Raw genomic sequence first — 19,057 nt, forward strand, 5'->3', positions numbered from 1 at the left:
CGAACTATATTAGAAAATGTGGTGCATTTTAAATATATATATATCAATATTTCATAATTTTAAATATGTATTTATTTAAACTACATATTAATTTCTTCCTTTTTTTAATTTTAATTATTAGTTCAGCACTTTACTGTATGTTCTCTTCAAACAGAATGATTTCAATAAAGTATTATTATTATTATATTCTTTTGACTCTTTTTCTATTTCACTATGATGTGTTTGTTTCTACTGATATGTTTTATATTGCTTGTGATAAAGGTGAAGGCGCGGTTTATGAAATTATAGAAATTGTGATCCGAACTGTTGTTTGTCTTGTACCAACTAACCCGGCTCTTGCCATCTACGATACTGCAGTACCGTCATCTCATCGATACGCAACCGCCGGTTAGGGAAAAATGATTATGTATTGCAACCAAGAACCATGGAACTATAAACTATAAATGGTTTATAGTTCCATGCAAGAACGAAAGAAGATCTTCCCTGGTATTTGTCTAAGGGACATCCAATTAGAATATATCTATATCTCTTTCTTTCGGGAGATACTAGTAATACAGGGTGGGGTTTAGAGGTCCATGCTTCAAACAACTTCAACATTTTTTTTTTTTACATCTCCTTTGTTTATTTGTGTGATTATAAAGGATGTCACCCAGATGCTCAATTTGGCGGCTCGTTGCTTGGTTAACGTATGTTAATAATTAAAACGTGATCGCCCGAATGTTTACATGGTCGAGGGAGTATGGCAGAACAACACACGATTTCTTCATTGTACTATATCTGCCACCCATCCAGACATCCAGGGAACTGGTGAGATTGAACCATTGACAACAATAGCTGCTGTGGACTTACGACGTCAACAATACGACCATCAATTAACAGCCAATCAGCAGCACATCACCGAGCTCCAGGGACAGACGGGCGATGTTTGATTTGTATGCGAAACGCTAAACACACTTTTTTAAGTCAATAAATCAGAGTTAGGACATTCTAAAATTAAATATTGAATTATGGGAACGACATATTTCGTTGGGACATGCTTATAACGGAATATTGACTATGTCTGTTGAATATCTGTTTTCTTTTTTAATAATCAAATAACCGATTATATCAACAAAAATGACATTTGATCGGAACTAAATATTTTAAAGGACTACTGAAAAAAAAAACGATTGGGTATACAACTCATAGACTAATGTAATTATATGGGCTCGGCGCTTGATTCCGAAACAGCGATTATCAAAGTAAACTTCAATCTCCATAAATCGTTGTGATGATATTCTGATTTCCAGAAATGTAAAAATATTCGTCATGGACACACTACTTTCTACGCTGTAAGCACATGTCATTACCAAGTAAAGTACTAGTACTTAACTGAATGGGCTGTAACTGTTCACAGACACGTTCCGCGTTATCGTACTTTTTCGCAATCACGAATTTTCTCAGTACCGCATATCACTCGTTCAAATGAACAATTCAAAAGTTTAGTCACGTAAAATGGACATTTCAGTCTGCTTGTATGAGTATGTATGTTTAGTTGTGCGCCATAGAATGCCGATAAATAAGTTCAGCCCATGAAATCTGGGGATTTGAGAAACAAAAATAAGAAGGGACCTTTTACGAGACGTCATTGAATGGCAGTGATAAGTAGAGCGACTTACTTCTAGCCTGAGGTATAACCATCGTTTTCAGCAACTCAGAGTAATCGTGGTCCGCTTCTCTGGGGGAATATTCACTGAACGTCTCGTAACGTTTTTCGTCTGGGTACTCGATTCCAGCAGCATTCATGGCTGCAAAGAGCGCAGCGTTGAAAAACCAACAATCCCGGAAAGGACGGGTACCGTCGTCTTGGTGTAATACTGCTATTCGCTTCCAATTAAAATATTGTAACACCTCCACAAAAGCCTCCGCCATTTTGATGTGAGGCGGATGAGCCCTTGTGACCATTTCGTATTCCTTTTTTTCCTTTTGTCCGAAGGTCTGGGCTTTCGCCCCCGTTGTTAGTACGGGGATTTGCCAATGTGAGGCGAATCTTGCAACGGGCGCAGCGGCGTATTCACAAGCGGGTCCAAAGAATGCCTCCACACCGAGTCCCTTAATATTTCCCATGAGTTCCACAGCTCGTATCATCGAGGCATGATTTGAACACTCGGAATCGACGTAGGCCACGGATATATTGGCATCCGTCAGTAGATTGCGATCATTTTGCACTTTTTCTACAGCAATATCAATACCCGGTGCAATCATGGGGGTCACGTATGGATACATATTTTTGATGGTCAAGTTATTGGCAACACTGAAGTGACCAGGCTCCGTTAGAATAACGCCGAATCGTAATTTATACGAAGCCCCCACGGTTTGAGCGAAACATACGCAAAGAAAAATGATTATAAAGCACAACAACGACGACAACCAATGGGATGGAATAAACTGCATTGTAGTCGACTACTAGTCACTGACAGGAGTACGAGTGATGACAGGACGAACGCACGTATAATCCAACACAGTTTGAAAGCAACGCTTACGAGGAATATGATGCGGTATACATCGCCGCTAGCAATCGTCCAACCTCGAGTCAATACTCGATAACCTTATCGTGTAATCAGAACAAGTAAGAATACACGATCTATACTGTTGAGTGTCCTGCAATAAGCGTCAACAGGGGGTCCCTGTCACGACGCCCATGCAATCAGACCCCTGCGAGCACGCCGCCGATGACACACGCTGTGTAAAGTCGTGGGAGGACGCATGCGGACTGGTACGTCAACTAATCGGATTTGTTACGTCTTTCAATTTACGCTTGGAAAAAACTTATAGCCCGTACCTTCCAATTACATATCCGTAACTGCAGCAACTAGATGTACAATCTAAAGTAAACTTACGACGTCTGCCATAAACACATATATACGATAGATGGTATCGCAGAACGGGGCAACACAAACATAGCTAAATTATCAACAACTTGCTCCGTTTTCAGATGTAAGGAATTCCACGTGGTGTACATGACGGATCGAATTATTCAAATTGAAACATGGCGGAGTTACGGCTGGCAACAACCAATCTCCAGGGGTATCGATAATCCCCGTTCCATTTAGTTGTCAAAAGTCGTTTATGCAATCTATAATGAGGAAAGAATCGTGACTAACTTGTTTGAATATATGCGATGTACATTGGGGTATCTAGCGCATCCTACCTTGACAATGGCAATTACGGATGATACGACCGAAGATGCGCGCTGAAAACAATTTGAGTGACAATATATATATATATATTATAATAAGGTTATTAAGGTTATAGCGAGAATATACCCCCACAGTGTTCATGCAGACTGTGCTCCACAACGCATCCGTTTATATCCCAACTGTCTTTCCGCATGCTTTCTGAATAACAATATCATATTCACATTCGTCATGTGATGTACATCGTCAGCTCGAAAACAGACCAGTGCCTCTCATGTTGGGACATGCACACATAGTATGGTTCGACCCGTGAAAGAGCTCACAAAATAGCATGATATCGTGAAAATGTAATCCACAATTATAATTAAGTGTTCGTGTCAATAAAAAACGATCAGAACGTTACGTTGATATAACGTTACGTTCGAAACTGGATTGGTTCTCGCATATCCTAGTTGTTTGGGAAATTGTAATATTAAGAGCGTAATAGGATTTATAAATCCATCAACGGGCAATGAAGTCGGCTGGCGTTTCCGTCAATAATAATTATCAATGAAATGATAACGTGAATATTTGATGTGAGTCTGCTGACATTTATTCTCAATCTATTAAATATAATTCCATACGGTCTGTTATGTTTCAATACCTCGTTGTGATCTACTTGTCGTTAATCATTAAGTATGGCGGCTCACGAGTGCGTCACATCTGAATACTGAACGCCTGAAAGCAAAGTACTTTTGATATGCGGCATTACGGGGGGATATTATTTGCAATATTCAAATTGCTGATATTAGTGGATTTAAAAAAGATGAGGTTCTAACACTTTTAGTATGATGACGTTTTCACTACTTAGCGGGACAATTTAGTGTAATTTTTTCTGTCTCGTGCCTGGATGTTTAATAGTAGTGATGGGCCCAAGGAAATGCACAGTACGTAGAAGTGTATGTATGTTTCACAATTTGCGATATGGACACATTCTATGCATAAATCATCAGTTATTACAATAAGGGACGTTATTTCACATGTTTCTTGGTACACAAATAAAGATGTAACCTCGTGCGTTCTGTTTGAATCTAGGAAATGTCATGCATACTAGTCTATTAATTTGATTGGATTTTAAGATTATATTAAATGACTTGTGATATGATGTAATCATTAACAGTTCAGGCTCTATCTATATAAGTTTAATTATATATAGTGTTTTATTATAAAATGTTAAACCATAGTATTATATCGATAGTAAGGTCTTTATTAACTATAATAAAACGTGATTAGTGGCATGAATATGTAATTTATTTATAATGCCACTTTACATTGAAATACCGTACAGCCATTAAGTAACACCATACAAAGCCGCACAAACTTAGTCAGAATAATTTAACGTTGATGTATTAGTCAATTTTGAAACAATGTTTATTCAAATGTTGAAAAATACATCTTGCAATAAAAGTACACTGCTTAACATTTAGTCCCATTTTATCGAATGAACATTGATTTATCCTTATCTTTTTCAAAATCAACATTTTTATTTTTATGTACTTGCGACCATGTACATGTATTGCTGAGCATCGTGCTACAAAAAGTGTCTTTAAATCAAGCAACTATATAAGTCTTGGAAGAACGAATAACCCGGTCGCTGATTTCAATTTATCTGTCAGACCCCATGTCTACGCTTTAATATAAACACAAGAACAGGTCGGCTTTTAATATTAATGTTCATTTGTCTTCAATAAAGAAGCCTGAGTAAATAGTCGAACATCGTAAAGATGTCTTAATGTCGACAAATCTCCCAAATAAACCTTTCAATATGGGTTCAAATTTAATGAAGTTTTATTTGAATAATCTTACTCAAACATTGTGTTATGGCGACTCCTGCGATTTTTTAGTCTATGATATTAAATTTATGGTGATATATTGTTATATTGTGTATTTTGCTTCCGTCGTGCGGTTTAACATCTCTCCGGGGTCATAATTATGTTTACTTTGTTTTTTTTTTCATTCATTTGTAACGGGTCTGGATACAAAAAAAAATATTCATAATGTTTAAACAAAATGGTTATTACAATTCTATCGATGACTTAAGGATTCTTTTAAAATAATAATTAATAATAATTAAATTTTAAGATAATAATTACTGATGTTTGGATGGATATAATTGGCAGTTAGAGATATCTCTTCATGTCGATTGTTTTAATATATCTTCGTTTTTTTTACTGATTGAAAACTATACACCTTTCGTTTATATAGTGTTCCGTTCTTTGCTAGTACTATTACCATAACAGGATTACAAAGGTTGAATGTCAAACACGTTGAATGGAGTGCATTCTGGGTAAACTATGCGCAAATAGGGTTGTCAGGTGTATCCTCGAAAAACAAATGACGTTATGAGTTATGAGAAATTTGACGATTTTAAGTTTAAGATTTTTCAGTGAGGAAACCGCAATAGCTTAGAGTGTTTGCTGCATGTAACGCCAACATTATATTGTGACGACTTCGGGTGCCATGAAACAGTGTATGCATCTAAATACATGTATTCGTAAATAATAGTATTAGATAATACGCATTGCATGAAATGAATACAAAACGATTTCTTTAGAATATACACCAACACCTTGTACTAATTGATCCACCTTTATTTCACAAACCTTTAACATTATCGATACTGCTTTCGAAATACGACTCAAACTTTGTCGGTACCGGAGGAGAATATTCCTATTGGTATTTCGACAAACTGACAGTACCGCCGAAGCGGTGTATGGATCGAACATTTCTTTCTCAGATACCGTTCTACGTCTCCGTATATTGATAATTTTATGCAAATGCATGACGCAGACTGTCTTGTTCCTATATTTCGTAGGGTTTCGTCAAAATCCAATATGGCCGCCAAACGACTGAGGCTCAGAATGTATGCGCTTTGGTATTTTCGCCCAGGGTATTTTGGTCGAGTAGAAATCCTAGGGGTCGTTGAGAATCATTATTATACAAATGTAATTCATTATAGAAGGTCAAATATCTCAATTACTAAGAACAAATACTAACGAGTTGAATACACACCTTAGTTTTTTTTTTATTTGAAAGATTTAATTTTAAATCATTACACTGGGACTGAACTGGCGACGTATATCTGTCAGAGTAACCCCCATGGGGAGATGTCGACATAGGTATTAATAAAATTGTTTCAACAACTGCGACGCGACTTGTGTTGTAGATAGACTTCGGTGAAAGGCCGCCACGCGGTGTGTGTGACCTGTTGGGCATCCTCAGGTTGTGTGATAATAAGTACATGTACACTTGAATGTGTAATATATGCTGAATAATTATCTTAAGTCTACAATATAGTTTGATCCCGTTTAGTTGTTCCGCGTGTCAATATTTCCAAATAAGTTCCTACAACCCCGAAAGACTTGTAATTTTTATCGGTACGCTGTTTTTTTTTTAAATTAGATGTAGATTGCCACATTCAGCACACGTCACGTCGGGGGTAGTTTCCTGACGCCAACATGCTGTTATAGTATAAGAATGTAATAAAAAAACAGTATGGTTGTAAGTTAAGTATAATGATAATATTCAAGTACATGGTAATGGCTGGAGCAACGGCCACGTACGATCATTGAAAACGTACATCGGAGCCGACAAATAATACTTGTTGTACGGGTGTCATTTTAATCACGCATCGTGCGATGTAGGAAACGATCACGTCGTATTCGCTGGAGAATGAGGCCAACACGTGGCGTTTAATGCTCACCCTAACAGTCTTCCAAAGTATGCCATCCCAATTGTAATACAGACGTCAGGCAGACAACCTATCTATTTAGTGTCAGTGCATATACGTGTGCATCGCATCGTTAGACACCGGAACTAGGAATTCACGAGACGATTCTAAACTGCATTCACTATTAGTGAATTATTAAGAGAGCATGGACATTACACAGAATGATGCAGCTGATAGTAATCGGATTTAGGTTCAATTCAAGTCGGGACACTACTTGAAAGTCCGTCGAATGCAACAATCATGCGCACAGTATTATCACGATTAAGGACAATCCATTGCTTATAGTGTGTGAAGCTGTTGGATCGCTCCGTCTACCTGGGGCGAAAACATATTAACAATATCGAGGGAGACTCGGGGTAATTACGGCGAACTAAACGGCGCCGTGCCTTCTTATTTATTCAACTAACTTACAGACCGCATACGTGTACGATTGTAATTATCGCCGTTGTTAACCATCGGTGAGGGGAAAAATACTGTTGCTGAAGGTTAGTCTCTGCAAAAACTAGGCTTCGTCCACTCCTCAATTGATAGTGTATGCAATGTAACAAACTGTTATCGCGACACACAGTGAAAAGGACAGCTTAAAGCGCCGCTATCGACGCGCACGCATGCGCATGCGTACGGGTACACATTTCGCGACATCAAAGAGTGTATTTTATATGCGTTGATAACAACACGCCGCGATGGTTCAGAGTAGATATACGTTTATTATTTGAGAATTTATATATTTCTTAATTGTTAAAATAATTAGTATCCTTCTTAAAGTGGGGGAGTCGTCACCTGCGCATGCGTCAGATGACCATAGCGTGTCATTGTTCACAAACAAGCGTCTACCATGAGCTTTTGCGTTTCTAGCGTGTGTTGTTATCGTCGCTTGGGACTCACTGCGTGCGCAGGTGACGACCCTCCCGCTTTAAAATCAACTAAATTCAAGACCAGCGACTCACTATTACTGTAAACACAAAGATTGTAACGGATGGCGGCATATCGCTCCGCGGGTAGGGGATGTGTTATAGCCAGCATAACCTGAGTTATGCATGTGTACGGAGAATAAACTTAAGCACACACGCTGAGTGCGAAAACATATACACTTTAAAAAGACAAACACGTTTTAGTAGATTATTTGCATTCAGAAATGGAATAACGGTTTAAACTGATTTTGCCTGATTTCAATATTTTAAGAGATGCTACCATGGTATTAAGATTATGGCCACATGTGGGGACGATAACATTTCATTAGGAAACGTGAATTAATTTAGAATTTCCTAACCGCGAGTCACGTGTCGATTGTAGAATCTGGAGATTGATTTGAAACTGTTAAAAATAGAATATGTGACCGAAAAAATGTGTTATGCCTTTACAGTTTACTATGATAGTATTTATCAAACTTGAATCAAAGCATTTCGAATATCGTCGATTTTTAATCATCATATTATAATGAAACATGGTACACCTAGGATTGAAATCTATGCATAACGATTGCTTAATTTGCTGCATAATAATTACTCGTTTTCTTTTTCCAAAAGCAATTATTGCATTTTTAGTAAGACTTGGCATATAAGAGCCTGCGAACAATACATTTAGTTTTGAAATTGAAATTCGGAACAAATTACAGAATTTGCACAATGTGCATAATTATCACATTGAAGTGTGACTAGTTTAATAATGAAAAAAAACATATTGTAAACTTCAATAATGTTGATCACATTGTTTTTACGTCGTACTTCTCAAATATTAGTTACCAAGCTTCTTGTTTGAAAGGCTAATTTATTTTTAATATGTCCCCAATACTATCGAGAGAGTTCTTTCCGAACTTCATTTGACGTTTTTGATTGAATTCACTCATCTGTCTTGTGTATTCGGTCGGTCAACATGCGCGACTATAATACAAGGTTGAGGAAAAAACTGTCAGTGGTTCACACCGTATGATCCATTATGTAGGACATGCAATTAAGTGATGTTTTCTGTAAAATGATTACATGAAACACGTGCAGACATCGAAAAAAATGAACTTTTAAACCGCTGTTTATCACAAAGCAATAATCCCAAGTAATAGCTTTAGAGAGCTGAATCAATTTTTTTTTTCTTTTTAGCATCTGATCCCGGAAGGTTTTTCTCAATTATGCTATGGTAGATTATATTTTAAAGATGTCATTCACATAAAATGCATGAGATATGTAAAAGTATCCGTCTTATAAATACGATGTATGAGTATTTTCTTGAACGCTTGCCTTGAATCACGAATCCGGGACACGCAGATACACATTGAAAATAAACAAGGTAACAAAAAAAAAAAAAAACAATCAGTGAAATGAAATAATAGTACTGTCGTTTCCACATGGTATCATTCAAGATATAATATAGACATAAGTATGTTAAACAAGTTAGATCAACGTCGTCCTTTCTGTGTGTGATATGAATGTTGCACGCACTGGGATCGCATGACTGCTGTATTTACTAACATTCACCGATGTCTACTATTTCACGAGATTTCACGAGATTTCACGAAAGACTCATTACATCATGTGTCTAATTGCAATATCTACTACAGATTGTAATTACTACGGAAATAACACAAAATACATGAATCGTCAAAAAAGTTTAATATCCATCTGTGTAAGCATCTTCTTGCAATCAATGTTGCATTATGGGAATATATCAGCCAAATTAATTATCGAGTTGGAGTGAGCCGTACATGCGCGAAACCGAATGCCTAGTGTATTTATAAATGTTGAAAATAACGGAATGGATATTGGAGAAATCGAGCAGGCATACAGGTTGTTGCGTTTGCTGAAATGCCGCCGTTTAAAACGTCACATTCGTCACACAGCGCTATGATCGTCACACGACGCGTTAATAGTCGTCACGCAGCGTGCCATGCGCGTCACGCAGATCGCGTTTGAATTTCGTGTAATCGGCCATTGTATTTAGACGCGCTGTATACACATTGCTGAAAATTATATCAACTCGATGCTTGTGGCGACTACCATGATGGTTCTAAGAATAAGTCAATATTGAACAAAATTGTATCAGCGTACAAGGCGTCAGTAGGTCTCTGTCGTACAGTGTTACGGCCAATATACACTAAATTACATCGGCAATCTCTTCAAATACTGATTGGCGTCCTTTCAAATGCCAAGATAACAATCGGTCGATCTCGAAAATCTGTCAATTCAAAAATACCGTTGACAGGTTGTAGTATCGACGCAAAATGCGAGTTGTGACGTCATCTTGGTCAGGTGAAATTTTCGATTACAGAATATGTACGTCGCATGAATGCCGCATATGTACGTCGGTGTATGATTCACAGTACAGCACAAGTTGTACCAATGCGCGAGTGTAGAATGTAGTCCCTAAAATGCATGTATTTCAGCCGTTTGACAGTAATTTAATCTAACAACAATAACAAATGCAATACATAGAGCGGCGTTAATAAAATAGAGAATTAGCGCTCATAATTTGAAAAAATAGAGAAAGGACGATACAAAAAAATTCCTTGCAGTGGTAAAAAGTGCACTTCTCGCGACCAAAATGAGATTGAAGACGAAATGCATTTCTTACTTCAATGCAAGCTGTATGAAAATGAGAGAACTGAAATGTCGGAGAAAATAAATTTAATACAGTGCTCAACTTAGTCAACTTTTCAAATATTGTAAGTATCGAGGTAGTTTATTCAGTTTTATGTCTGTAGTGTGGCAATATAAATATTTGATTTATAAACAAATAACTAGAGGTGCAACTTCTGTAAACTTATGTCAAATAACCTGTAAAACAATTTGTGTAAAAAAAAAAAAAACATTATCAATTATTTTCCTTATCGTGTGTGGTTGGTTGAATTGTGGTGTGATACCTGTGCATTTAGTGCATGGGTGTATCACGTGATGAATATCTACACTGTCATCGCGAATTGTGAGATACGTAGATAGATAAATGCTTTATTCCAATATAAACAGGAAATGAGTTGCCTTTATCACTCCCTGAAATGAAAAGCATCGATAGCCGTTGACAGACCGTGATATTTATCTTGTATTCAACGTCGTAATGTAATCAGTGGAGTACAGTTGCCGATAAAATTAAAGAGAAAGTGCTCAGATCTAGAAAATAGCGTTTTCCATATTTAGAAGTAGGCCGGGTCACGCATGCGCTCTAAGTTCAGGGTGTAATTGGATTGTTCACGGTATTTATAAAAACGTTATACCGGGCCAGATTTGCGCCATACAATTACCATAGAAAGATGGTCACGAAGCTCTGTCACGGATTCCAAAACATGGAATGTGTTTTCTGTGGCAATTCCCATTTGCACAAAGTCAACTTGAAGAGTGAGAAAAATTGAATGGCGGGAACCGTTTTCTGATAAACAACAAAAAATAAACAAAAATAATGTACATTCGATTAATTCACAGACAAACTTACAAATCGTTTGGGCCCAGTATTATGATCAGATAGTCTGCAGACAAAGAAATCGGAGTACTGTAAAGGGGGTAATTATTCACTGTGTTTTAATTTAGCTTATTTCGCTGACTGGAAAAATGCGCTAAATTAAAACACAGTGAATATGTAAAATTTAGCATAGAACACATTATCTAAATGACGAAACCGTGAATTTAAAACCCACTGAATATGCCTGAAATGGTAAATCACTGAAATTTAAACCCAGTGAAAATTAGTCATTTTACAGTATGTCATCTGCGAATAAGTATTCAAGAGCGCCCTCTATTTGTTTCATGGTCCTGTTGCCGTATTTGGCCGCTGATGGCACTGCTTCTCAAGACATTCAGAAGGAATGCATGTAACCAGGGACGAAATATACGACATGCCATACAGAAAGGGAAACACTATTTTTTAAGCAACATTTTAAAATTATATTCTAATATGTCAAGTTCACGGTCATCGTTTACCGTTGATCTATCGTTACCGAGAACAAAGAACAAACCATCCCCCTCTTCTGAACAAACGTTATACTAGTATTTTTTCCCTCGGTTCGATACTATAGAGGGAATAAATGAATTCAATGTTTCGGTGTTCCTTTCGGGATTCGTTCGCTCGTTTTAAAAATTTCGACTTACGCTGAGTCAATTAATCGCGGCTTTCGTCACATTACATGAACTACCTCCAGCTACCCGGGCTGTTGTTTGCGAATTTGTTACGCATTCAATTCAAGTAAACGATACATTATTGTTCTAGAGGGCGCTATATACGAGTGAACGGTACATTTTCTGTGTTATATATAAGATATAATAATAATGTACACATTCCCCGCTTCCCCACTAACAATCAAAGTCTTGTTCCCAAAAGCAAACTTTGATAAATCAACACGGCTCATAACTATACAATCGTATTAATTGTAACACAAACTCCCAACCACCCTTTCATGTATCCTCGGGGGAGGAGCTACGTTACAAAACGTTCCACGTTGCTAAGACGCGCACCACTGTACCACGTATTTCTATGGGCTCTGTGCGAGCTGCTGTGAAACGCCGGTCGAAGAGCCGGTGAAAATAGCTAAATTCGAGAAAACAGCACAAAATCAACTTTGAAGTAATCCTGGACAACCAAATTTATATATGTTGCACAAGCAGTGGTAATCTTTTTACACTGTTCAGAGGAGTCTCAACAACCATCTCAAAGTACTTTTTTCTGAGAGTTTTCGGGCTTTGTTTTCACTGTGATGGTTGCCAGGTGGATGTCAGCTCCCGAATCTCCGAGAATTTGGCTGATCTACCTGTTGAGCGCCACCAAGCGACGATTCCAATAGTTAAATTCCATGTATCGAATCTGTATGCTGGGCTTAGACAGATACGACAATAAGCACAGAGCTAATCCGGTCTAAACGGTTCAGTAAAAAGAAAGAAACACATTACTCTGCATTTAACTAGTTATCATATTCTAGACGAGTAACTCAGAGTCTTGTTTCATTTTAATAGCACGGTTTGGAGAGCTCTTTTGGGACGGCCCTGTGACTACCCGCACAAAGACTCGGAGCCGCCGGTTTGCGAATAATTTTACCAATGTCTGACAAATTTGGAAGATACTATGTTTATCATTCAATATTATACTTTTGACTCTTTGATATTTCCACAAATATTACGAGATACAGAGAGACCTAACAAAGAATACCGCGTCAAAAAACACTCACATATAAAAATTACGTTGTTCTTTATTTTGAGAGTCTACAATGTGTTACCATGACAATGGGCACAACCAGTGCTCTTCTATAGTCGCATTTGGCTCTGGGCAAAGTGAGAGCTGAGAGAAAGTACTTTGATATTTAGAATGTAAATCTATAGCGTGCATATATTTTTTCAGAGAGCATAATGATTGCGTGGAAATTTCCGACAATGTCTTATTTCAAACTGAAGTTTTTTTTAATAAGAAGTACACACATCGCCTAGATGCAAAAACGGTCTCCTCGTAATACAATTATTTAACTACAGTCAGATCTGCCGGTGCAGTTCAAAGCGTTCTATTTATTCCCTGGGCAGTGTATGATACGTAGTTTCTTTTTACGAGAAACCGTTAAATTTATTATAAGAAGATGATTTTTTTCTCATTTCATCATACTTTCTACTCAAGTTATCATTGTTCAAACTCATCAGTCTAAAGAATGAATGGTTCCAAAAGAATCCCACTAAATTTCTTCGATGATATATATTGGTTTAATTAATTTAGTGGTCAATTAATTAACTAATTATAAGTGGAGTTGATTTCCGCCTGTGGCGTCTGCATTCTACTCCACTATAGAGGATCAATTGGAATAAAACATATTTCTCGTCATACCAATTAATATCTTATAACTCGAGACACCAAATTAATATCAACTTCCTAAAAATATTCAGTATTTTGTTGTAGGATTTGAGTTGGTTTAAGATCTTGTTATTCGCAATAACTTCGTTATTCTGCATATGAAAACTGTGCCCTCGCGAAGGTAGACGGAGAATTGAAGAAAAAACAGCGGGACAGAAATATGTTACGAGGACGACGCCCGAAACAACTCCCCGATATCCCGTGGTGTTAGCTACTTGTACACTGGCCGTTTCAATTTAATTTGAAGTACTAGAAGAGATCAATATAATTTCTTAATAATCGTCAATTTATTCTAATTTTAATTTGTTGACACTGGCCACTCAGAAGGCAAAACCTCGCCTCTATCACGAGTTCGCTATCACAAAAATACACTGAAACTTTCAGGTCAGCTGCTCCATGGCTCGCTCCCTCTTTTTACCTCCATGCTCCATTTAATGCGGGGAATCACAAAATGCAACGCAATCGATGATTGGCTACTGCCAATCACTAAGGCGGTTTACGTATAAATGCGATAACACAACTCTCGCTCGCACACTCATCACGTTCGAATAATTGCACGGCGAGACCCGCATGGATACATCTATGATATCACGTGAAGGGTGAAATGTTAAAAGTGTTTTTGCCTTCAAGAAAGCTTTCCCGACACTTGCTGTTTTAAGCGAATAAGCTGTTCAAAGACCCGCATATGTTGTGGGAATTTAAAAAGATCACCAGTTATCGGTGACACTGAGAATGTGATGAAATGAACCTCTAAAAGGGTCGTGTCACATCTCGAATACAGATACGCCCCTTCTCGTTACATACTTTATACGTATGTGATATTTGTGACAGATTTGTTTCAGCTTGAACCATTATAATCTTATCTGATGTTTATTGACACACACGCTTGTCAAGATGAGTGTGCATGTTTTAACAGACTGAAGATCGATTTTTCATTCCTGGAATAACAACAAAGTCAGCATTAAGTTGACATACCGGCGTAGATTTTAAAAAGAAAACTTTCTCACGATTATATCGCCTGTTACGTTGCTCATTCGTTGTACGTCACTCTGCACTCGATGTTTGCCAGACACACATGTGGCAGACTACGAGCAAAAACAAACAGGCTTGTTATACAGTTAAAGACGTGTTTATGGACGCTGTGACACTCATCAAACAAAATCAAATGCGTTTGTTGTCACGTCTCGCAACTGCCGAGTACTCGAGTATATGAGATCAAGTGACTGCATCAGGTATCATCACCAACTGACAATCGGGAGGGGTGAAATGCGAATTTGCATTTATGTTAAAAACATATTCTCGATAGTCGCCACAAACCGTAGCGATTTAGACAACAGCTCTTAACGCACAACTATCAATGGAAAAGTAACCTATGCGAAGTCGATATTGCATTCCTTTCTAAGCTTCCAGTCAGAACATTTGTAAAAGAACTATTTTAAGGTTTGTCTTGCAATTGAAAGGGGTCATTTAATATGAACAAACAGTAGTTTTTTTGGAGTGTAGAAGATTTGAACAGAGACATTTACTGATTTGGAAGCAGATTTAATTATTCATTTTTATTTTTTACAAAATTCCACATATTTTCTACAATGTGCCTGCTTTTGTGAATATGTTACATAAATAGTCCACCGAACCTCCATATAAATTCACACACACACGTACACGTCTTACCATCTTTGTGACGACACGCATTGGATTAACGTTAATATAGTTGCGTTAGGTTTGAACTCTATATAGGCATGTGATTTAATTGGAGTTTAATTAAACTCAATTACATTGCAGTTCATCAAAATTCAACAAAGTATAAATAACATCATACATCCTGTGACTTGACATAGGAATGTTTGCGAAGTTTAGAGTTAGTAAATGGGGTAGGTTTGGTACAATTATAATAATATTAATTCTGCCATACCTTCCCCTTTTACTAACCCTAAGCTATGCAAACATGACTTAAATTCGCTTAATTATTAATAAATATTATGAAAAATAGTGAGGGTTGCCACTTGGTTGGTTTGTCATCACTCGATAGGTGCAACGTTATTTCGTCACAGAGATGATGAGAGAAGCGCAGACACAAACATTCACCGCACACAGGCGCACCGTTAGGAACAATAAAATTAATTAATGTGTCTGCATTTGTACTTATTGACCCGGTATAATTACTGCTCTTGTGTTCTATTCTTTGTCGACATCGTGTCGCGTCTGCTATTGAAATACGTAACCATGGTATTAAGAGTGGACGCGATGACAGCTACAATGGCTTACTACTTGACGACATCCTGGCGGCCATTGATGTCTGACGTATATTACAAATTTGAGGTTACACAAAAATTGTAAACCCAATTACCGGTTGTTAAGAAGAGCGGCATTATTTGAAACCTTTTAAAAAATGAAGGGGTGCCGTCCTGACTGTGAGTGTGTGCAAATAATCCATGCAAACATTTAATAGGAATTGAAACGTTTGAACGTATTTCCTGGCAAAATTAAACTTGGAGTTGTTGCTTGCCTCTCTAAGTATCTCTGACGTTCAAGTTGACTATGCAACGACCGACTGTACGTGCTACCCCATAAATAATTCGCTAACACAAACTTGTATCTCAAGAGGAGGGGGGAGTATGTAAATATGTTTTGGGGAAATCAATTACCTCTACTTCCAAATTAATGTACGCACACACTTTGAAACGTGACAATCAACTTTAACAATTTATAATTGGAAATTGATCATTACTGTCGGGGTGTTGTCTGTTCGAACCAGGGTTATTAAAAACTTAATGTTACGAAGTGCTCTGACTGAATAGATTTCATCTGTTGAATCAATACGTCACCGCATTCCCAGGTACTGGCGTGCAATGTACCATGGAATAACAGCCTACAGTGCAAAAACAGAAAACAGCAACAGGTGTCCGTGCATGCCCGACTGATTCTGTTCATGCCCGACAGATTCCGTTCATGCCGGAATGATTCCGACACTCCCGCGTATTACATCCGTATTCTCCAACTAATACTGGAATTAATATATGCATGCTCAAAATGTAATCACAAACATAATACTTATTTTGCCAAATCGGAAAGGATGACTACATTTCAATTATCAAGCTCACAAATTGTGCTTCCGTACAAATCTGTTCGCGCAGTGGTATGCGCAACGTCCGATCGCGCATGCGTGCAAATCTGTTTCAAACCCGGGCCCATGGACACATTCCAGATATCAGCAAAACAATCACTGGGCTTCCTTGTATAAATCTGATGTACGGCAATCTAGGATTTCGATATTCGGCAAAAATGCGCTTCTCTCAAAACTACAAAGGTAGAACTCATTGCCGGATTTCTAAGAGTCTGCGAGCCTTCGTGCCCTTTTATTTGAACTCATTACTACCGTTTTAATGAGACATAGTCATTTCTTCATGTCTCAACTCTGACTGATTCATCGCATCGGATTAAAAGATCGCTTTCTCCGGTATCTTTTAATCCTTTGATCAATCGTTAATGCGTGGGGTCAACTAGGATCAAATATAATTCCCTCGCGTCGTGGTGTATCTAATAGTTTTAGTCTTTGAAGTTCTCAGTTCTCGGCTATAAGATAGGTTATACAGTATTGTCAAATGCAGCTCTGCATACTAAGGCTGATTGAAGCATAAACGAAGTCACGTGTACAAATATGCCGTAGTGGGTGAAGCCATTCTCCTTCCCAGAGATCCTTGCGGCTAGAACACAGAAAGTATCTGTGCCACCACACACCCCGTTTTGTGGGTGTCTTTGAAAGTAGCACCACTGGGATGCATCGACCAATCAACGACGAGCATGAGATCTCCGTCACGGTGGTGGAAGAGATATATTTGTAGAAATAGAAATCTGCGTGGGAGATTGGGTGAGGCATTGTATCCTAAAGCAGTTAATAATTTCGTAATTCGAAAAATAAAATTCTAATCTTATAAAAAAATAAGTGTAAAAACAAAGCTGATTCAATTTGATTTCAGAATTCCATTTTTACTCGGGATCTCTACGAAATCAGTCCATATAGAACGAGGTGTATCATGGAATAACGCAGTCACATATGGAACATGGTGAGTGACGCATCAACGTAGTCACTTGTCTTTATAGGCCGTGGTGGCAAATGCATATGGGGCGTGATTGGTGAAGCATCATCACAGTCACGTGTAAATATAGGCCATGGAGATTGGGGCATCAACGTAGTCACGTGTCCTTATGGGCCGTGATTGGTGAAGTATCAGCGTAGTCACGTGTCTATATAGGCCGTGGAGATTGAAGCATCATCGCAGTCACGTGTATATATAGGCCGTGGAGATTGGGGCATCAACGAAGTCACATGACCATATGGACTGTTATTGGTGAAGCATCAACGCAGTCACGTGTTTATATATGCTGTGGTGGGCAATGCAACAACACAGTCACGTGTCCATATAGGCTGTGGTGGGCAATGCAACAACACAGTCAGGTGATCATATATGCTGTGCTGGATGATGGAACAACACGGTCACGTGTCCATATAGGCTATGGTGGGCAATGCAACAACGTGTCAGGTGTTCATATATGCCGTGGTGGGTGATGGAACAACACGGTCACGTGTCCACATAGGCTATGGTGGGCAATGCAACAACGTGTCAGGTGTTCATATAGGCTATGGTGGGTGATGGAACAACACAGTCACGTGTCCACATAGGCTGTGGTGGGCAATGCAACAACACAGTCAGGTGTTCATATATGCTGTAGTGGGTGATGGAACAACACGGTCACGTGTCTACATAGGCTATGGTGGGCAATGCAACAACGCTGTCAGGTGTTCATATATGCTGTGGTGGGTGATGGAACAACACGGTCACGTGTCCACATAGGCTATGGTGGGCAATGCAACAACGCTGTCAGGTGTTCATATATGCCGTGGTGGGTGATGGAACAACACGGTCACGTGTCCACATAGGCTATGGTGGGCAATGCAACAACGTGTCAGGTGTTCATATAGGCTATGGTGGGTGATGGAACAACACGGTCACGTGTCCACATAGGCTATGGTGGGCAATGCAACAAGGCTGTCAGGTGTTCATATATGCTGTGGTGGGTGATGGAACAACACGGTCACGTGTCCACATAGGCTATGGTGGGCAATGCAACAACGTGTCGGGTGTTCATATAGGCTATGGTGGGCAATGGAACAACACGGTCACGTGTCCACATAGGCTATGGTGGGCAATGCAACAACACAGTCACGTGTTCATATAGATCGATCATAAAATAATATTATTTTATGACATACTAATGTTATTAGGTAACTCCGTTAGACAACACACAT

Source organism: Saccoglossus kowalevskii, chromosome 21, assembly GCF_978046115.1.
Source record: "Saccoglossus kowalevskii chromosome 21, keSacKowa6.1, whole genome shotgun sequence".
Classification (NCBI taxonomy): Eukaryota; Metazoa; Hemichordata; class Enteropneusta; family Harrimaniidae; genus Saccoglossus; species Saccoglossus kowalevskii.